Here is a 24197-nt window from a genome sequence, read left to right as displayed (position 1 = left end):
CTCACCCTCTCTATGGATTACTAGCTCTATCATATTTTTTATTATATTATATAAATACACTTGCTGATATGCATGCACATACATATGTACATGAGCATATGAATATGTATGTACATACATATGAGCCGTTATATTTGCATTTGGCAAAAGTCTACTTTTCTTTATTTCGAGAAATATTTCGCGAAACATTAAATATAATGTTTTACGTATTTAATATTTAAAAATACTGGTTGCCTGTAATACTTTTATTCTGATTTTCCAAGATTTTGGACGTATCGATTTAAAAGTCATAACAATTTGTGATTTAAGTCGAACAGAAATATTATTTTTGGAACTGAAAATTAGACTTTTGCCACTATCAAATATAACGGCGCATATATGTATGTATGTACATACATATTCAACGTTTAAAAAGCATATAATAAATTGAATACATAAGTATTATATGTAGGGCTTAAAATGAGGTAGAATATTCATAATAGTATTCGAATAATTTGAAATTCGATTAAAAATAGAACATACATAATAGCTAATTACTACGATGTCAAAATTAAAAACGCTCAAACATTTGCAATATTTAACAGACTAGTTAAGTTGCATGGCGGGTGAAAGTAAGAAAAAGGTGAAAATTTAAAGAAAGCGGATACTCACCGATCAATTTTTCATGTTTTGAATTTATTATATATGGTACGATTGTTTGGCAATCTGCTAAGCAATTAAGGCTAATGATTTTTTTTTCAGAATACAAAACAATCGGTTTAATGACAGACATAGATCGACGCAACACTTTTTTAAACAATAAATTTTTCGATTATTTTTTTATATACACACAAATTACATATATTTAATTTTTATTCATATACATAGATACATATGTACATATGTATAATGTGAAACGCCGAAGTATCATTTTTTATTCTATTTAAGAATATATAGGCGGCAAAACCGATGGACATAAATAGGCGGTGAATCCGATGGACCCAAAATATTCCATAAAAGATTTTCACAGACGAAGTTGAGCAAATTTGTAAACAACTTATCGCCGAATAAATAGAACGGTGAGTATATCAGATATAGTACCGCTATATAAATAAACTTCGTGGCTCTTAATAAAAAATGTTGATTTTCATACAAAAAAAAACAAACAAACATTTATGTAAAGAACTTCGTTAATAATGAGTGTATTACGTTAATAATGAGTACACTGAGAAATCATTAATAAGGAGTGATGAAATTTACCTGCATCGTTTACTTTTAGTTTTTATTTTTCAGTGTGATTATCTGGTTGACATCATTATTTGAGCTGGATTGGTATTTTGAAATATTTATGTCCATGTTACAAATCGTCTATTGTATCTATATAATATTATGTACACCGAATATTTCAATAAAATAAATTGGAAATTGTATTGAAGATTGGATAAAAATACGTACAAATTATGTTATACTATACATACATTTATTTTTGGATAAAATGAAATTAAATATCGAGAGTAATGGTTTTCCAGGATATTTTACGTCGTTTGATATTGATTTAATCCCGATCTGGAAACCGGAATCAATTGGCAAAAATTATAGAAAGGATCAAACAGAATTATACGACTATGTTAAAAAGGACCAAATCCAGATATTCAAACCCATAAAGTTGAATCATTAAAGTGGATGAAGGAAAAAGGCGGTTACACCTAACGACTATCTATTAAATCGGCTTTTTGCTCGTTGTGGGGGGGCATCGGATTTTATACCCGAATTATGATTATATCATTTCACGAATCGATAGGCATATAATTTAACGTGCAATTTATAAACGTAATACCTGAATTTTCGTCAATATAATACGAACCCATATAATACGAAGAATATGAAAAAAAATCAAAGTTTACAAGAAACAGTCTTGCTTTTTCATATACTTGTTTATTTATGTGTATGTTTGTGATAGTATAATTGATAAAAGTGGATGGAAAATACATTGACGATATCGGTTGCGAAGCTCCTAAGCCCATCTAAGTCCATTTTCATTGAGCCGATTTCGCCTGGAGCCCCCACAAAGGAGCATCCTCCCCCGTAGAGCTGTAAGCTGATTGTCCCGGAGGATTTTGCCGATTTGGCACACCACCGCATTACGGGATACTGACGGCATTATACTGCTTCGATGCTACGGTGGTGGACCATGTCAAAAAAAAAAATAAATAAGAAAAACACAGGGACAATCAATTTGACATCGCCACTGATCCTACAAAAGTTTGCAAAATCTTATCTAAATGATCAATATATCTACACTCCAAAACACACACGCTACGTAAAATGACTAAATAAATATCAGAACGTGAATAGATGTAATAGATGATAGATGTAATAATGATCTCGTATTATTATGTTGGAATAAAATTATCATTTGTTAGATTGGCAGACGTTTTGCTTTATTTTGTCGATAAGAAAGTGAACAAGGCACCTGAAATTGAGTGTTGGCGGGTTGGGTTGGGAGTGAACGGTAGCCGATGGTCGAATTTACTGCCTGGATTGTAACGACCCAGTACCATAAAATCGAAACAAAGAGAAACGACCCCCCCTGCATTTCATATGGTGCTGCTATATAGAAAATTCCATATCTCGATTCGCTTAACTTAATCAATAGCCAATATTATTTTCGTTGTTGGCCGCCATGTGTTGGAAGTTTTAAATTGAATTCTTCATTTTTTATTTTATTGTATATAAAAACCATACTTTAAGGAAGAACGTTTTGAGGTCTTTGTATACATATAGATAGATGTTTTCGTGAAAAGTAATATTATCTTTCTGGACATATGTAAAATGAACACATAAAAAACGTATGTGGCCCAATGAATGTAGTGTCGATATACGCTGTAGATTTCAGGGGTAGTAAACCAAATTTAAATATAAATATATACATATATACAATATTTAATATTAGTTGCATCTTTTACAATATGAGGTATCATATCGTGGCCTTAGAGCACATTGGAGATAAGAACACGATTTGGTTAAATTGATTTTTAATACAGCTACGTTTGATTTTCATATTCTGATAGAGCACGTGAGCAATTTTTTTAGGCTTTTTATTAATTTCAATAGCAGTCTGTTATTTCTAAAAAATTGTGAGCTGATTTTTAACCACATTCACTCTTCCGATCGCTTTGATATTCTACCTACATATATGTACTTATGTAGCTTTCATTAAAGTAACTTTTTAATATCTAGAGCTAGAGGAATTTAATAATTACGGTCGAGACCCACTAGTGGCTACTGGCCAGACCTTGGTTTGTGGCTCCAGGTCAAACGTTTCCTATCAGAGTTTGCCAATTTTTATGATTTTCATTGATACGGTTCCTGTAAAATTGGCATCTCCTTCTCTCCTATCTCTCTTGCAAATCCCAAGTTATTCAGCGGCTTGAGATTCACCGATTTATAAAATAAAGCACTGCAAAAAGTTCTCTATATATGTATGTATGTCGCTGTGGATGATGTTTGTATGAATTCACATTGTGAAAATGTTGTATTGATTGTATTGTATATGTCAGAGCATCGTAACCTGTGCACCGCGGTATTATGTGTTCTCCGAACAGCACTTCGGCTTAATGCGTGCGAGTGAGATCGCGTGTGAAGGAGAAAACCGATGTTAGTTAGTGCTTTGTCCCTATGCATATACGGAATAACTAGCGACTGCCGATGAAGTACATACATATGTATGTATGTATCTACGTAGCTGACAAACTCTACGAGTCGTAAACAATGTGTGCCGCGAATATCCAGAGGTTACGATGCTCTGATATATATGAATGCTTTCAATGCTACTTTGCAATGTTTGACCATAGATGTCGTATATAATATAAAAATATATAATAATTATAACGCGGCGCGACCGTGCTATTTTTTAGGAAAAAGGGCAAACTACAAAGCTAGAGAGCAAATTCGTCAGAGAACAAATCGAAAGCAAGCTGATAAGAGGCTTATAAAAAAAGGTTGGACATTAAAATTGACGATCTCTTAGCACGATCTCTATCTCCAATAATAATAATTATCTATTCATATATAATTAATTTTTTCTTGATCTGTATTAGTACAATCGTCGCTTTGGAGCGATCTGTAAAGACAAAGAGTGGACAAAGAAGTTGAGTTGTTTAAATAAATAAAATATTAAAAGTTATTTTTACTCCTAAAATAGATCATTTATAAACATTACATATATTTTTACCAACACGATGTATAAATCAATTATCAATTCCTTTCTATAACTAATTACTGAAATGTCAGTAGAAAATAACAGCAAAAAAAAATTACTACTGAAGTAAAATTATAAAAAAAAATTATTTCTATATTTAATCCCTCTGGGTTATTGCAATCATTAAACTTAAAACCTAATACCCAATCAATCGGTGCAACGATTACTTGGGACTTATGTTTTAAGGTTTGATATTGTTTTTTAGAAATGTAGTGATTTTTATTACAATACTTTAAGAAGTGAAAATATAAATAATTAATTTAAAGGCGCAAGCGTTACGACGTACGTCCCAGAATGCATACGGACTGATTTCCAAATATAATAATAATGATTTCCAAAATTACAGATTGGGACATTTACTATTTCGAACGATCAAAAATAAAATATTAATGAAGAAATTATGAAAAAAATATTTTTGATTAAATTATAATGTATGTAAATAAATACATGTGTACATACATAAGTATGTACACTTAATGATCCACAGTTATTAAAATATATTTGATACAATTACATTTTGGTTTAAATGTAAAAATTTATACAATCATAACAGTTTTAGTAAAAGTTTTTTTCCTAGCTTTCATATTGTTTCAAAATATGTTCGTCAGCTTTGCTTGATAACAATTTTCGTAAGTCATTACAATTGCATTAATTCAGCTTCTATCGTTTTTAATAATAGTCTGTTTCTCTCCTTTCTCCAGGTTGCACTCATTAGACTAAATATTATTTCACAAATTGCAATGGAATGTAGAATTGATAGGATGTGGGGCCACAATTTTATACAAATTATTTCAAGCGGAATGATCTTTAAAAAATATTATCCATTACTCATATATTGTTTTTTTCTCGTTTGTTTCAGTAAAAATTTGTTTAATAAACAGACATCGTCGTATGGAAGGTCAACATTCCAAATAATATTAAATAATTTTGTTAATTCTTGAAGAAAATTAAAGACAAGACTTTAATGGATTGAAATTTGATACTTTTGAAGTCAAACCATTTCTTTTTACGAAAATTTTTATACATATAAAGTCGGGATTTTCAGCGGCAATACGGGACTCAAGATTTGTCTATTAAACTCGGTACAGTCCCGCTCAAATAGGGCAATCCTGATACGGACGGACGTCATAATGACAATGTGCATACGCAGTCTGTCAAATGGACGGCACGTTTGCGTGCAACAGGCCACAAGCTTTTAATAAAAGTAAATAAAAAGTTTCGACGGACGACTGCTAATAAAAAGAATAGAAAACAGTGCTCGAGTACTTATTCGTGGAGTGATTGTTTTTGGCATTTGGGCATCGAATGTAATCGGATCGCGTGTCGATGGTTCCGTGTCCGTTCAGTACGTACCGTGAAATGTCGGCGACGCTTACGGACCGAAGGACATCCTCGTTTGCGTCAAAGCTTGAAATGTTTGGCCATTTCCCATGGGACCGGATGGCGAGAGATGTCTTCCCCTCTCCACTTGCGAGGGAAACTTTTTGAAAACGCGTGAAATACGGCCGGCCCCAAGGTGTCTAATAAAAGAAAATACATTCACCCATACGTACATGTGTTCACACAAACATATAAACCGAGGGACGCATGGGAAGGGGGGCTAAGGGTAAGAGGTCTCGAAGGGTGGCGAACATTTTTTTTATATCGCCAATAAAACTTTTTTTATCATTTCATCGGTTCTCGCGCATACATTTTCCAGTGTGGCGCGCATTGAGTGAATATGAGTTCGTTTGATTCGGACCAAGTTTTATTTTTATTTATTTTTTTACACAAAGGCGAAAAGGTTTACCACTTCTTTGAGTACTTCTGATAGGTACAAGGCGCAGAGGAAAAAAGTGGAGTGAAATATTTAATGCAAGTGTCGAAATAAACGTTTGTTAACGTCACACGTATTATGAAACGTGACCTCTGTATAAAATAAGAATTTCATGTACATACATAAAATGTCTTAATAATATAAAATCTTTCATGAAAATATACCGTTCCATATTTGGACAGTGCAATTTAGAAACATAATATTTGCTTTAAATTTTGATATTTTTTTAATAAAGTATGAATATATTCTCCAACGGCTATAATTAACGCATAACTATACATGTATCAAAAAGTAGTGACTTTCATACTCTAAAAAGCCTTTTGAAGCTTTATAAGTTAAGCACGGATTTAATATGGGAAAGTGAACTATTTTCTAGCATTTATGTAAGATTAAAACCACTCAAAAAAATTTCTAAAGAAAAAATCGTTATAAAGATTTTTTTCTTAATATTTACCAGATAATAATTTTCAAAGTAAAAAAAAAGTTAAAGTGTTAGTGGTAATTTTGGCGACAATTGTGTTGGTCTCTGGGACGATTCGCCCCTATTCACCTTTCAGCCGTTGCACAATGGTTTCTGAAGGGCGCCCCAATAAGTGTTTTCCTTTTCAAAAATGTATGCTCTTTGTAACTTTACCGTGATTTTGCCACCCAGAGAGAGGGAGCAGACCCATCTACTCACATTGAATCCGATTGCAAAAATATCGGACCCTCAAGTGCTCCTACGTGGGACCTAACGCGTTCGAGTGTTGTACCCAACAATCGGTATACAAATGTAACATAAATACATATCTAACAAAAAGGTTTTATATTTTTCTTGTTATAAATTAACCAATTCACGGATTTTTTCTATATTTTTCCAAATTCAAATTTTACAACAATTTATGGAACTATAAAAGTTCATTTATACACTCAAGCAGTAGTACGAAAAATATTATTTAGTACATTCCTTATAAACACATTCATATGTTCCGTAATATGTACGTTGCCTATATGTAACAGCAGTAACCGACACAATCTATTCACAAACAACAGTATCTGTGACCGAAAAGTATCAAAGTAAAACAGTTTTCTTTGGCCACTGTGACACGATTTACCCATGACGCGACGGCATCATGGCGAGTGCACCCGTTTTAATGAAAGTGCTGTCATGGGGATATGATTATTTTTGGAAACATTATACTGTGACAATTTTTCCTCGACGATATGACGCAAGCAATATATCGTAGATGTGTTTCGATAAGTGAATGTTTCAGTTTCAAATTAATACTTTATAATCAAATAAAATTACAGTAATGATAATTTGTTGGAAAAACGCAGGCGGCAAACACATTTGAAATTATTAAATTGTTTGTTTATTTTACCCTAACAACGCAGGTGACGACGCAAACACATTTGAAATTATTGCGTTGCAATGCCACTCATTCCTATTTTCCCGTTCCTTTTTACATACCTCCTTTACGTTTCACTTACGATTACAATTCAGGAAAAAGTTTGCCTCTTACCCGATCGTTTTCATACTTTGCCATATTGCTCATTTTGGTCATCAATATATAACAATAAGTAAATGGATCCTCCGCCATTACGATGGTGCAAAAATATCGTGTAAGACGCGTTTGATATCTGCCCGGCGAGATAGTCGTTGACGTTTATCCATCGTTTGTTTATTAGTTTTATTTTTTTTACAGAAACCATCGCGGGTATGCACGCTTGCATACCCGCGATGGAACATGCAATTGGTTGAATGGTATAGGAACGCATACGTGACAGACAGACAAACATTGATTTTTATATATATGTACATATATGTATGTAGGGTGACTGGAACAATGCATTCGAGATAGTTGTACTCTTGAGACATCCAAACTTTCAAAGATGCTCACGGAGAACTAACGCAATAGAATTCCACAAAAAGGCGTAAAGGGGTTCAAGTGTCAAAAAAGCGTCAAGGGGTATTCAGTGCAATTTAGTGCATCTTTCCGGGAAACATATGTAGATAGATATACAATGTATATAATATATATATATATATATATATATATATATATATATATATATATATATATATATATATATATATATATATATATATATATATATATATATATATATATATATATATACTTTAAAAGTATTATTGAAATTACAGATAAGAGATACAAATACATATGTACAATTCACAAACGAAGGTAAAAGGTAGCGGAAATAAGGCCATGTTCGTACGTTTGTAGTATGAAGGAGGCCAATTGCTCAGCAAGCTATGCCAGATTGGATACAGTAATAATTTAACACCGGAGGCTGCGTTCTCGCTGCAAGGGGAAATGCCTCCTTTTGTTTGCTTTTTTTCATTACGCCCTATTTATTTTTCAGCTCTTTACGTTTATGGCTTTTTCACGCGAGCTCATACGGATGCGAACCAAAGGAAATTTCAATTTTTAAATTTCAATTAGAGGGACGTACATACATATGTATGTAAATCTTGAGGACGTTTGACTGCAACGTAGGCTCTCGCGTTTCCACCGTATAAGCGGTTCGATGTGATTGAGATAGTATTAAGTGGTGGTTTCTTTCGTCAGTGGTTGGGGTCCGAGGGGTCCAAAAGGGTGGCGGTGGGAGGCTTTGGGGGTCGTCTTATGCACTGGGGCCTCACTTACGGTGGTTTGGGGCCTCGAGGTGTCTATCTGTTATTGGTGGGATACGTCCCGGCGGCTGCACGCGGCCATTACTCTGCTCCAGCACTTAACTCTTATTTACGACTGACCAGCAGTGACGCGGCTTTTAGCCTGATTGCTCGACGGCCACGAGACCTGTGCGCCAATTACCCCATATACTCTAATACATTTTTCTTCAATATGTGTGTACGTATGAGTGACAACAGGTGAGGTGTAAGAGTGATTTAAGGTACAACGTAAACGTATACATACTTTTTTGCAATGCTCAATTAAATAAATTATAATTCATGTCACATATGTATATTTATTTATTTATATAATACTAGTGGTTTTACCCGGCTTTGCTCGGTATTTGTAATATAAACCGCTTAAAAATGGCCAATCTCATTTGAATAGTTTTATTTTATTAATTTTTTTTTGAATATTTATTTGTTTTTGTTTTGAAGGCCCATCCCTCGTCCCCACGTCGCCATATATATATATATATATATATATATATATATATATATATATATATATATATATATATATATATATAAATCATCATCATCATTTACAGCCATTCGCCATCCACTGCTGGATGAAGGCCTCTCCAACACGCTTCCACTCGTCTCTATTTTGCGCAACACTCATCCATCTCAACCTGCACATTTTTTTAATTTCGTTCACCCATCTTCGGTTCACCATCACCCATCTTGCGGTCTTCCTTTTACCCTTTTGCATTTTCTCGGGTGCCATTCAAGCACTTCTTTTGTCCACCTTTCGTCCACCCTCCTAGCTACATGACCCGCCCATTGCCATTTCAATCTCTTCACTCTATCCACTATGTCTTCCCACGTGTTCCGCTTTCTGTCTTTCCTCGTTATGCCAAGCATATAGCGTTCCATACTTCTTTGAGTGCATTGGATTTTATTTAGCATCTTGGCGTTCAGTGTCCAAGTTTCACATCCATACGTCATCACTGGCAAAACGCATTGATCAAAGATCCTTTTCTTCAGGCAGAGTGGCATTTTTGATTTTAAAACAGCATTCATCCGTCCAAATGCACTCCATCCTAATTTCATACGTCTCTTTATCTCTTCATCTTTACTACCAGACATGTCAATTGTTTGACCTAAATATAAATAATTATTTACTACTTCTACTGGTTTATCATCTAATGGGATGCTATCAGGCATGCAATAACTATTGAACATTAGTTTGGTCTTATCTACGTTAATTTTTTATCCTACTTTTCTACTTTCCCTGTCCAGCTGTGTTAGTCTGATAAGTAGGTCAGCTGAATCACGAGCTATTAAAACTATATCGTCTGCGAACCGAAGGTGACTCAAGAAACGACCGTTGATGCTTACTCCGGCTGTGTCCCACTCCAAGCTCCTGAAAACTCCCTCAAGCACCACATTGAATAACTTGTATTGTATCTCCTTGTCTTACTCCTTTTCCTATGCTAAATCTATCTGTACCTGAAAAAATTTTAACCGAAGCTGTGGCATTCTAATATATTGCAGTTAACAATCTCGGTCAAAAAATGGCTCGGTCAATTTTAAATTATTAACTAGCTGAACCCGGCATGTGTTGCAATGCCACAATAACGCATGCAATTCCCGTTCCAATTTCCGTTCACATTCCCGTTCTCGTTCCCGTTCCCGATCCCGTTGCTGTTCTCGTTCCCGTTCTCATTTGTCGGAAAAACGCAGGCAGCGAACACATTAGAAATTATTCAATTATTTGTTCACATTTGCAACGTGAAAACATTTGTAATTATTGCGTTGCTTGCAATTCCACTCATTCCCGTTTTCCCCGTTTTTGGCCGATTTGGCGCTGGGGGCGAAGGCCCCGGAGGGTCAGAGGCGCCGGGGCGCCGGAGGCGTCGGGGGCGCTGGGGCATAGGCACCGGGGCGCCGGGGTGCCGAAGGCATTGGGGGCGCTGAGGGCACCGGGGGCGTCGGCGGCGTTGGGGGCGAAGGCCCCGGTCGTCAGAGGCGCCAAGGGCGAAGGCCCCGGGGTGCCAAAGGCATTGGGGGCGCTGGGAGATGAAGGCGTCAGGGCGTCGGCGATGCACAAAACGTAATTCATAATTCGTAATGACTTCGTAATTTATAATTTCTAATTCGTGCATCAATTCCTTTTCGAAACCAGTCGTTTCGATTTCTTTAACTTTATTTTTATTCGTGTTTCAATTCCTTTTCGAAACCACACGTTGAAATCAAAGGGCATAACACTAGTATATTAGATTATCCATGGCGGGGGTTATTTTTCAGGTGGTTTTTTGCACGGGGGCTTTAATGTCCAGGGTGTTTTTGACTGGGGGTATTTGTCTGGAGCGTATGTGTCCAGGGGGTATGTGTCCCTGTACCGGTTTTGAGAAGTATTCAAATATACATATATGTATGTTTGTGTGTATGACACATTCAATATGTAAAAATTGAGAGTGCAATAGATTTTTCTTATTTGATACAGTCGACGCAGTGTTCCGACATTGGCGCGAACTAGAGACATATCAATGGAGAGTGCTTCACCACACAACGATCGATTTCGCATCAGACAGATGAAGATCTGATCGTTTCTCAACACTTCCAACTTCTAGAAGAAGACTTCTTACTGCTGGCGCTATGTGTATCCCGTGAATTAACTATCGCTGTAACGACTTATACTGCTTGCAGTAGCACTAAACTGCTTTTATTGCCGACCGATACACCCGAACACCTTTGAACCTCTCGATATCGCACCTCGCTTATAAGGCTCTAGTAGATTTTTTGAGAAGAAAAACCGGAAGACGCCAAGGGAAAACGATATGGGGGGGCTGGATAAATTTAATACTCAGCCGTAGGGCGACCAACCTTTCTCTACAAACGAGGCCAGAATGCCCTCAAGGTGAATGTCTCGAACATTTAAAAGTCGGCGTATTTACCCGGAAAGTAAAAAGGCCGTTCCGTCACTGGAGCCCTTTGTGAGCAGTCGGTCGTTTTCTTTGATCGGAGACTTTGTATATTTTCTACAAACTGCTGGCTACAGAGAATAACGAGAGCTGGATTCGGCCTCGGGACCAACTGTGTTTGTGCCAATAGTTGTATACTATGATGTGCTCACAATCCGAACGTGCGAGTGCGACAAATGATGCGAGTTATACGCACCATCCAAAAAATGGGGTTTTGGTATACGATGAGATAAGGTTTCAAATCGAATCGACTCTTTACATTTCCAACGAAATATAAAAAAAACTTCTTTTAATATTAACCTAGTCGAAGAAAGCATAAAACTTAATCAAATAAATTCATAACCTTAAATTAACCAAATAGCAATATAATTATGCGGCAATTGGATATTAAAATCGACATATGATTTTTTTTAATGAATTTGATTAAATGGACTTACTCTCATGTACATGTGTACGATATATCGTGATGTGGAGATTTCTAATGAATAAGTCCTGGCTACGGCCGTGATATATTTGTATATAATAAATTATTTGCAAATTTGTGATCACACTAAGAGAGAATTTCGATTGGTCTGGGAATTAATAATATGGGATCTGGTTGTCAGGAGACATAGGCGGTACAATAAAATCAGACTCGTTGGGCGGTTTAAAGCATTATTTACTGGGCGGAGCCGAGTAAACAATGTTTTAAATTTTTTAATGTTTAAATGTTTAAAAATTTATTATTTATTATTATTAGAATTAATAAAATTATTATTATTTATTATTATTAGACTTATTTATTATTATTTATTTATTATAATTATTATTATTATTATTTATTATTATTATTATTTATTATCAGTAATATTTATATATTTACTTATGTATTTATTTATTTATTTTTTGTTTACTATTTTTCAATACTTTGTTTTATTTTTATTATCTATATATTATTTATATGGGCGTTGGGGATTGCACTATTCTCCTCATCATCTGGAATAAAAACTATTATTATTATTATTATTATTAATTGTTAACATTGTTCACATGTTACCAACATCATCATACATTCTACTCATGCATGCAAACTTAATCATTCATACATGCATTCTTCTAGGTTATAAAACTAAATTTCACACTAATGGTACAATCTTTTCCCAATCCATCCAATTTTATTTCATATATGTTTCAAATCGTAAGCCCCTTGCAACAATTTACGATACACGAGTTCAGTTCTGAAAGTTTATGGTCACATTGCCTATGTATTTATTTATACAAGAGCGAGCCATGATATATAGTATCCAATTTATCTCTTTTCAAATTAATCATTAAGAAAAACTGTAAATGACTTCCATTCATTTCCTGGGGTAAAAGCGAGCACTCTCCACCCCCGTGCATCCCACACCCTGGCGAGCCGTAATGTATTTATTATATAAACCGTTTTTACATATTTCATTTGTAAGGGAGCTTTGTGGGGCCCGAGGCTACACTCGCCAAAGGGATTCCGTCGTCTTCGAGAAGAGACTCCGGTTCGGCTCGAGGAAGAAGTAAAATAAGAGGAGGGCTTTTTTTTTAAGTGAGGAGAGACGAGAAAAGGAAAATAACCGAGTCCCCGCTGATTATTTATAAACGATGACTTTGCGTTTGCTCCTTTTTAAATTTAATAACGAGATGTGCGGAGTGTACATTTTTCTTTCTCTTTAGTCGCTCTTTATTTCGCTAGAGGAGACAAAGCGAATCCAGTCACACTTTAGTGCAGTCGCACCGTACAGACTCCAGAGATCGGATTGGAGGCTCTTTGGGAGGCGGTAGACTTAATGAAATGTACTTTTTATAGTCTTCGCAGATTGTTATTCTTTGGTTTTTTCTTCTCTCATTTTTACTTTTGCGCTACGAACGAAGATTATAACGCTTTTAATCTTTTAAAACATAATATACATATTTTTTTGTTATAATTATACTGAGTTTCGAGGTTGCGTGCGTTTGTAGTCATTTTTCATTAGTTTGTCTTCGATCTTTTTGGAGATTTAACTCACTAGAAGAATTATCTTCACTATAAAAATTATATTTTACTACGGATTATAATTAATAATTAATTTTGTGTGCAAAAATTTTCCAAAAAAAAACGGTCATCGTTATTTTCAGGCACTTAAACTTTTCGATATCTACCAGTTGAGATAAACTTCGAATAAAGTAGAGGACATTAATTTTTATGGTATGAATAACAGTAGCTTACCAATAAAAGACATTGAGAAATTTAAAATAATGACATAGAGCTGCATATGTACGTGTATATGTATGTACATATGTATGTCCAGTCGCCAGGGTACATATTATATTAATCATAGCGGTGATACGAAAATTTGTCTCTTTTAAAGTAACTATAAATCTTAAACTAACTCTATATGTATGTATGTAGAAATAATATTAATATCGGTGAATAGAGCAAGAGTGACTTTTTGTAATTATAATAATACTGAGCAACAAAAACTCACGCTTTTTACTTACCGGAGCGTAGACTAATTAATTTTAGTAGACCCACTGAATATATGATATGAATACATATGAATGTTTAAAGAAATGCATTTTTTTTTTACAAATTTTGGGCTTTTGCAGTCTTTAACTCAAAATCAGTGTTGCTGTGCCAAATGTGAGTAGTGAAAATCAGTTTCCAGATGTTTTTTATATTGATTAGAATTTTTGATTACTTTAAAATACTTATAAATAATTATCAAGCGAATTTGAAAAGTCAAAAATATATACTTTTTTACACATTTTTTTACTAAAAGCTAAAAGAACTGTAAAAATTGCGCATTTTTTAAAACTCTTATATCCCATAAACGAGAAGAAATCAACAAAAATCAATGTTATATTCAAATAAAGGGGCTAATTTGATTAATCTCCGATTCGGTAATTACTTTATCAATGTTCATATGTATGTAGTAACAATAGATGGAATTTTGTGATCATGCGAAAATTCAATTTGTATCGAAAATGCTCTCATAACCGGCATGTGTGAACGTTTGTTTTGTGATCTTCTTATATTTCTAAAATACATAGATAATGTCTTGGGTTGGTCATATCCGAAGTTTTTTTTTGTTGCTCAGTGTACATATGTAATTTGTTGATTTGGTGATTTAAATTTGGTTCGTAGTAGTACGTCGAGTGTTAGTTTGTTTTATTCATATATGAAATTCCATAAATAATTATAATAAATGAAAAATTCGCAAATAAATGAGACATTTTTGTAAAACTTTGTAAAGCATCAACTTCGGTATTTTCATTTCCGCCATAATTCGTAAGCTAAAATAAACGCAGTTTTACACTGCTCGGGTAACATAAGTATGAACTTCAGTGTAAGTTATCACGGCGATTTCAGTGTAAATTATCACGGCGGCCATTTTGAAACAGTCCATTGCTAAATTTCAGCCCAAATTGTTTGACAACAATGGTAGTAGTTGCACACATATGGCGGACGATGATATATGTACATGCATATGATACATACATATGTATGGTCAACGCAAAATTTTGCAGGCAATTAAAGTGTAGAATGCACCGAGGTGCAGGCTGCAGGTGCAGCCCGCTGTTTAGTTGTGGAACTTCGTTGGACAAACAAAGAGTCGAACTTCTGACCGCCATGACGCCCCTATAATTGACCGACTGAAACGTATCTGGAATAGTGGCGCCACCGCGCGAAACTCCTGTGAACTAACAAACTTTCGGACGGGTCACCAAGTGGTGGTCACGACACAAAATTATATTGTAATTTGGCTAACTTACGTAATAAAAATTCAATTTTGATTTCCATTTATATGGTACCGTTGATTAACCATTGATACTTTGGCTAGAAATGGACGGGAGCGCATGGAAGCGCTCCCTTTCGTGAAATCCGTAAACGAAGCGCTCTCGTTGAAAATCGAAAATTTTCGTACCCATAAGTAAGAAATTGAGTTTTTTTATTTTATTCAACAGCTGTAGAGGTGAATTAAACTAGCTGAACCTGGCATGCGTTGCAATGCCACAATAACGCATGCAATTCCCGTTTCCATTCCCGTTCTCGTTCATGTTCCCGTTCCCGTTCCAGTTCGAAAAACGCAGACAGCATTTGAACACATTTGAACACATTTGAACAAATGTGTTCGAACACATTTGAAATTTTTCGATTATTTGTTTATTTTACCCTAACATCGCATGTCACGACGTGAAAACATTTGAAATTATTGCGTTCCCATTCCCACTTATTCCCGTTTTTCCCGTTTCCGTTCCTGTTTTTGCCCAATTTTTTCACAGTAAGCTTCCCGTACATGCATATAATAAATCCTGAAAGTTCCATCGTTCCATCGTAGAATAACGCATGCAATTCCCGTTACCGTTTTCGTTTCTCGATGCGTTTCGATAAGTGAATGTTTCAGTTTCAAATTAATACTTAATAATCAAATTAAATTATAGTAAAGTAATGGAACGCATACGTGGCAGACAGACAAACATTGATTTATATAGATATGTAGGATTTTTATGAGTGGTACGTAATGTCAGGTTGGTATGAGTGGTACGTAATGTCAGGTTGGTATGAGTGGTACGTAATGTATTTGTACGTTGGTAATGCGTGCACGCAAGTTGGTAATGATTGCACGCAAATTCCTTTACTACACACTGGCGCTTCATACTTCCCACACTGGCGCTTCATCCTAATTACGAATATTATTATTAAGAGGTTTTTTCCCTTTTTTTTACATACAACAAATACTGAAAGTTCGGATAAACCAAATCGGTTCTTTGGTTTAGGAGCCTATTTGAGACAGACAGACAGACAAAGAGGCAAACATTGATTTTTATATACATATATAGATATATTACTGTTATGATTTCCTCAGGAATCGGTCAGTCGGACGTCCCGATACGGGGCCCCTCGAGTAGTCCTGGCCCTGGAACCCCCCCCTCCTCGTCGGCCCTGTATGTACATTGGGTCGGAGCGTAAAACGCGAATTTAGAATTTTTAACAATAGACCTAGTGGAAAACTTTCATTGTATCAAGGAACGTTGAACTTAATAAAATCTTTGATAAATTTGATATTTAAATCTTTTTAATTTAATAAAATCAATGGGTGTTTGTATGGGGAAGCCTTTTTTTTAGAAACTCAACAGTTTTTTCATGTTCCCGTTATTATTTTGAAAATAAAACTTGTCGAGAGCTTTCTTGGATATGTAGGTATATTAAATGTTGATGTGCATACATGCGTACATGCACATGAGCATTTTTTTTTTAATCTTGAAAACGTAACAAAACTAGACACAAATCAGTCAAAAACTCGAGGTCAAATTTATTCAAAATCAAAATACAATTCAACTATTATTATACTTCTTAAATACATGCGTAGATAGATAGTTCTTTTTACTAGTGCTAATTGTGATTCTACGTACACTTTAATGAAATAAAATGAAAAATTCGAGACCATTTTTCAAATACAATAAAAATTATATTGTTCGTGAACTTTAAAGCCTCCGTGTTATTGGTTTTTCAAAGCTAAATATCAACAAATGCATGCAATTTAAAATAAATTTTCATAAATTTTAGTCAGTTGAAAACTTGGTAAATTTAAATTGTGACTTACTATGAATTAAAGTTTTAAATTATTTATAAATTTTCGATAATGCTTTTGACGATATCGTCATTAAATTCTAAAATTAATTATAATTTTTTTTTGTTTGAATGAGTTTTTTTTTTCGTAAATTTAGAGTGACTTTGGGAATCTTTAGATATTGCTATGGCGAGTCCTTGTGGGGTTATGATGATGGATCGATTGAATTCCTCATCATTCAAAAGTTTCTTTACCCATGAGACAGTGCGGTCTACCCGCAGCGGAGAGCCCAACACAAACAAACTCTTGTTTGACTTTTGCCTCCCACTGCCATCTACAACATTACATGTGCACATATATATAAATAATTCTGATGCAACGGAATTCGTAGGGCGAAGCATTATAAAACACCTAACATTGTTGTATTATATTTAAATATATAATTGATTAAATTAGTACCATCATACCAAGCAAATGATATCCCGGTAGTAAAAGTGAGAATAAATTGGACAACGACTCATTGTTTTCAGGTAAATAGCGTATAAGAAAAGGTTTAAAACGTTAGAGTGTGGGATAAATAAAAATGTGGCGTAAACTTTCTTTTGCGGGGCAATTTTATAAATTGTTCACGGCGGGCAACTCTGTGCCGGAAATAATTCATCATTGGAACGGGACCGAGAAAAAGTTCCGGACAAAGATTGACAGTTAAATAAATAATAAAACTCAAACGACCCCACACACCCAAAGGACTTGGCCCCGGGCAGAAAGTATTAGGGAAAGTTTTGATTGAATCAAGCCGGGCCTTCGGGATTATTCCCGACATTGCAGTATGTGGCCGTCGATCGCGATGCTACGACCTGCCCGAGACGAAAAATAAAAGGAAACGTCATTTGACAATTAACCTCAAAGCGTATAACGAAAAAATTTCAACACATGATTAAAATATTCAAACATCAAAGCACTTCACAGTTATTTAAAATATGAGTTATGTTTTAAAATCGGTTAATCACACATATTTTCTTAAATTATTTTATTTTATTTACCAGGAAGCGTAACAGGTATACGCCTAGCCAATTATAAACATTCTAGCATTTTTTATTACATAAATCGCTGAATTTCTAGATGCTGAAGAACACGAAATTAGCTATTAATTAAATAATGAATTAATCCATAGACACATCTATGGATTTAGATTTGTACATAAATTTTTACATGAATAAAATTCAGATATTGGTGACATAGTGGATAGGAAGGTTTTTGTAAATTTGTTTTGTAAATTTGTAAATTTGAGAAACCGTTTCAAAAATGAAGGAAACGATCGACTTGGAGCACAAATATCCAAATCTGACCATCAGCATTAAAGATTAGCTGGATTAATGGTTAATTGGCTGGCATATAAGCGAATTATGTATATTAATATGAGCGTCAGTTTTAATTGAGTGTGGCCATCATACATATGTACATATATATAAAATCGAGATAATGCTCGCCGTACTATTATAGTCGTTTCGATTTAACATACATATGTATATGTAGGTTTATATGTAGGTAAGTAGGTAGTTTTTACCATTTTTTTTAAATTAAATACAAATATTAAATCTAATATATAATTTGGAAAGAGACTTTGTATATTTGTAAGTATATAACCTTCGTTCGTTGGGTCGTAGACGACACGTTTGATTTTTTGTTTTTGATTCATAGGCGCCGATTCGATTTTTTTCGATTCAATAGATTCGAAGTCCCCAGGGGCGTACGCGCTGAGGGCGCAGGTGCTGCCGGGGGTGAAGGCCCCGGGGCGTTGGAGGCGCTGGAGGCGCTGGGGGCGAAGGCCTCGGGACGTTGGATGTGCCGGGGGCTCCGGAGGCGTCGGGGGCACTAAGGGTGACAGCCCCGGGGTGCCGGGGACATCGGAGGCGCTGAGGGCAAAGGCGTCGGGGCGTCGGCGATGCACAAAACGAAATTCGTAATTTATAATCCCTTCGTAATTTGTCATTCGTAATTTCTAATTCGTGCATCAATTTCTTTCCGAAACCAGTCGTTTCAATTTCTTTAACTTTATTTTTATTCGTGTTTCAATTCCTTTTCAAAACCACCCGTTGAAATCAACGGGCACAACACTAGTAACTAAATAAAATCGATGAAACTGTTGAGCAAAAATTAATTTTGATACTAAGAAATTGAAATATATATTGCCGTATAATATTATTAAATTTACGGGAAACGGTTATTAAGTTTCTTTCCCCCTGAGACTGTGAACGTTTTTATCAGAGGGTTGCAGAAGGGTTATTATTATTTTTTTTAATTCGCATTTTAAATTTCCCGAGATGCAAATTAATTCTCGCAGTTTTATTAATTAATTCAATTTTATATTTAAAATTCCATAGTTTACCTACGAATCAAATTTACATTGCACATTAAGTCGGTCAATGCGATTAGAATTTTAATTGAATAATTCATACACGTAAACATATAATATAATATGTGGTGGCATGACGTCAAACTAACATAGAAAATTCACAAAAATGAAACATTCTCATCTGAATATTCTGTGAAATGCTCTCCCTAGCGTTTCCAAGTTTCCAATCGCATTTGCGGAAATGTCCACAACAAAACTCCCGCGGGAACAATGCAGAAATGAACATACTGGACGAATCGAAAAGTCTCCGAGACGAAAAAGAAAATTTTGCATAAGGCAAAGGGGAGGGCCGACAGTCAAAACTCCTTCTGCGATTTCCACAATATTCGCCGTCTGAAACAGCAGCTGGTCAACCCGAAAGTGACTGTTTCGCATCCTGTCCTCGGAAATGCCGCTCGGACTTGCATTCAACATACCTACAGATCGGAAAGTTTCTTAATAGTGCATATTTTCAAGCGAAAGAATTTTAGATCCATTTATACTAGAATTTGAGGCGGTGTCCTCGATAATCCAATAAAGTAGATGTCGATTATGTAAACGCTTTAGTGATTATTGTTGGGAAAATCAAACTATCACAGTTAATTGTATGTGTCGTTATAGCTCGCGGTCATGGTTCACCCTGTAGGGCTTGGTGTCTATTCGGTGGTAGTTTTGACCTGATCCACCTCCCCCATTGTCCCACGAGAGTTTCTCCCAGTTGATAGACGCTGGGGTGTTTTGGAAGAGGGGGTTAGGTGCTCGTCCCGTGTCTGGTCAGGACTACGCTCTGTGGCCATCTTCACATGTTATCTCCACATTCGATGGGACAGTGCTGTACGGCTCGCAGATTACTATTGTGTCCGATTCATTCTCCATACCAGATATGTATATGTATTATACGACTATGAGAGTTAATTTCGAGTGTCTGCGTATTTTTGTGTTTGTATGTATGTATGTACGTTTGTATATATAAATATATGTATATACATTTGCATTCTATCCGTACTTTTCGAAACGATCGATTATTCACATTTTGCATACCTATGGCGTATGTACGACCTATAGCATATTTACTATTTGACTTTAGTCAACAACAGTAGAAAGTCTACGTTCGGCTAAACAAAGAAATTAATTAAACATTCATTGTCACCGTTCTCCCCTGCGTTTTCTCTTCAACTCTTCGGCACTGTAAATATTTGTCGTTCGTTTGATAACCACGAATTGGTATCAAATATCGCCGGTACTTACTTGTTTTTACCATTAAGGAAACAGAATACGTTCAACAATATATTAAAAAAATATATATTAAAACATACATAAATGTAACGTAAAAGCAGGGCTTTTTTTGAAAAAAAGGTGCTGGAACTCACTTCTTGTCAAGTTTTTTATTAGAAAAAATTATATTATATAGAATATTCGTTTTAAGCATAAAAATGCCGAGAAAAAATGTGCCGGAATGCCGTTCCACAGCGTTACATCGGAAAACATACTGAATAAAGTAAAAAGCTCTGCATACGTACATGTATAATACTATAATATACACAACTTTTAATACAAATCAATCATAAAAAATTGGATCGCGTTCATTATACTTACTAATTTTTCATTTTTATTATTGTGTTATGTTTTCTTGTGCCTACATAAATAAAATTATTTTTGGCACATTTTTGATCAATTTTCCACATTTTATATTTTCCTATTTTTGTTTTCTTTTGGTTATTTTTACAAATAAATTAATATTGAACCAATTGACTTTCGTTCTAGCAATTAACATTCTTTAATGTACATAATGAAATAACTTATTTTGTAGAGATAATGGAATATTATATTATAAATATATGTTACTATTTTTTATAGAAAGAATCTAAAATGCTTTTATCGATATCTCTTTTAAAAAATGTTTTCAAATTGTAACCAAATTCTGTTTAAGATAATAATAATTGATCTTTGGGATTTGAAGTAAAATTTTAGATTCAATTTTAAAACTACATAATATAAAATTTACTGCACACGCTATAAAATTTGAGCGCACGACGTTTGGTATGTGCAAATTTTTCAACCTTTCTACTACTTCCCTCTATAAATTCAGTGACAATCCTATTTCCTGCCCTTTAAAAATTGTGATCTGATTTTGAACCACTATCACTCATTAGATCGCTCAGATATTTTACCGACACACGGGGGTAAGTAAACATTGACGAACTTTTAATTGTTTGTTTAATTGAATTGTTTAATCACATTAACGAACTCATTTAAATTTACATCATAGTCTTGTGTCAGATCGAAGTAATGACAACTATGTATGTAGCTATCAATACGTGTATTCCGACCGCCCCATTTGCAACTCACAGTATAAATAATTGTTCTGTTATATCAGTTACATTATCCACACTAAATATCTCATATAGACTTTGTATTACAGGCTTTCATACTTTCATACTTTCTTTTATACATTTTAATTCGCTAATAATGAATTATTCGGTAATTGGACTATTCGTTACATTGTGGTGGTCACAAAGACAATTTTTGCCATGAAAATCACGAACACACAATATTTGGCACTCAAGTTCTCGTTAGTATGGTAGTTATCGTTAGTATGATGGACTTTTCGGCTGCCAGATGATCCGTTATAGAGATTTTAGTGACTTTGTGACGAGTAATTTGTGACCAGTAATCACCGAACCGAATTATTCATAGTTTATTTGACATTATTGTCTTGTTAATAAACACATACGAACACCCTTCGATTCACGCTGACTTTTTTTTAAATAGAAAATTTGTTGAAATTCATCTCGTATGTCATTTTGCATAGTCCGTATTAATCCGGGATGAAATAACACAAAATGATGCTTCATATCCCCAAAATCGAAAAAGAAAGATGTTTTTTAATGTAGTGTATCAAATATAAATTAGCTAATGGATAATTAATTAAATGAACCATAGTAAAAACTGCAAGCTAGATGTTGTAAAATAGATTCATTTCGACAGACTCTACATATAGTCTATGAGCCGGGTAATACGAAAGAGGGTCGGTTGGAAGATAAAAATCTTCTTTCACAAGTTATTTTCTTTCCTCGGAGAATTACTTGAATGAGAGGTCTCCCCCATAGTACACCGTAGACTGTTGTGTTTGTCACGGGTATATGCGATGGTTCTCAAACCCACCCGTATATTATATAAAATAAAATAAAAACTGGAAGTATTCGGGTGTCAAGGCGGCTTTAAACAATAACCGACGATTTAATCCGTAATTCAACGTGCTTGGTAGTAAAAATGAGTCGCCGAATATAGTCGGCACGTAATCTCTTGGCGTATTAGTGCAGGGTAATTAGCGTGGCACAGTATACGAACGGTAGGGCTTTCGCCAACAGCAGTCTTTTGCGACGTATTATCATACTGTTACGTACCATTAAACACCGTGCTGAAACCGAGCTTTTTCAGGTCCATTTTTATTCGGGAATAAACCGGGACGCCTATTTGCACGAGCAAAACACGCATACTTACACGAGCTATCCGGAAAGTGCCAAATCTCAAATGTGGAATATTTAGATATGTAAACGTTCTACATAATCAAAGTTATAATCGCACCACAGTGTTTTTATCCACAAATCATATTGTATAGAGGCAGAAAAAAAGTTGTATAAAATCCCGAAATTTAGTGCAAAAAATAATAATAAAGGCAATAAAGTGTTGATGTTGTTTTGGTATTGTCACCGAGAGACCACCATAAGGAAAAAAAGTTCCATAAAGATTACAATTCTTTTGAAGATTAACCGTTCCCCTTTCGTGAGCCAACTTTTGAAGATAATTCTCACACAAAAGATTCCACCCGTAACCCTCTGTGTTTTTCGTGCGGCGTACTTTGCTTTCCAGAAAAATTTAACATTGAATTAACTGAATACTATTTTGTATCTAATGTCATAATTTTTATTATATATGTATATACATATACGTAAATTGATTTTTCAGTATTAATTGACTACTCCTGATTATTTTCAAATATTATAGATTATTTTAAAAATGAGGTAAAACCTACAAAAATGAACTTTTTTTATATAAGTATGTATATATGTATCTGATGCTTATTGAATACGAAAATGACAATAAAAAAGCAGTTTTTACAATTTTCCGGAATCATATGTACCTCCTAAAATTATGTGATGAATCAATTATATACAAAATATATATGAAAATATTATATACAAAATATATAATATATGAATTTAAATTATCATAATCATGTTAAAAACGTGTTCAATTTTTAGTAATAACAGAAAACAGACAACAAACCAATATTTATGAAAATAATTGATTAAATTTACAATACACTGTTTAGCATTTTCAATATACATATGTATATATATTTGGAATTTGATGTAAATATTCTATTCTAGTTTTATGATTTATCAACACGTTTTAACAGGAATATTAGGTATATTGTAGATAAAAAGCAGCGTGTTTAAATAAGAAAATAATTCAGAATCGGCAAAATAAAAAATTAAATCTTTCTTCTATCCGGCGATTGTTTATCTAAGGATTCGTTCGTAAATAATTAAGGTCATTAAATAATTGGTG

The sequence above is a fragment of the Arctopsyche grandis genome, chromosome 1 (genome assembly GCF_051622035.1).
Source record: "Arctopsyche grandis isolate Sample6627 chromosome 1, ASM5162203v2, whole genome shotgun sequence".
NCBI lineage: Eukaryota > Metazoa > Arthropoda > Insecta > Trichoptera > Hydropsychidae > Arctopsyche > Arctopsyche grandis.
This window is presented reverse-complemented; position numbering follows the sequence as displayed.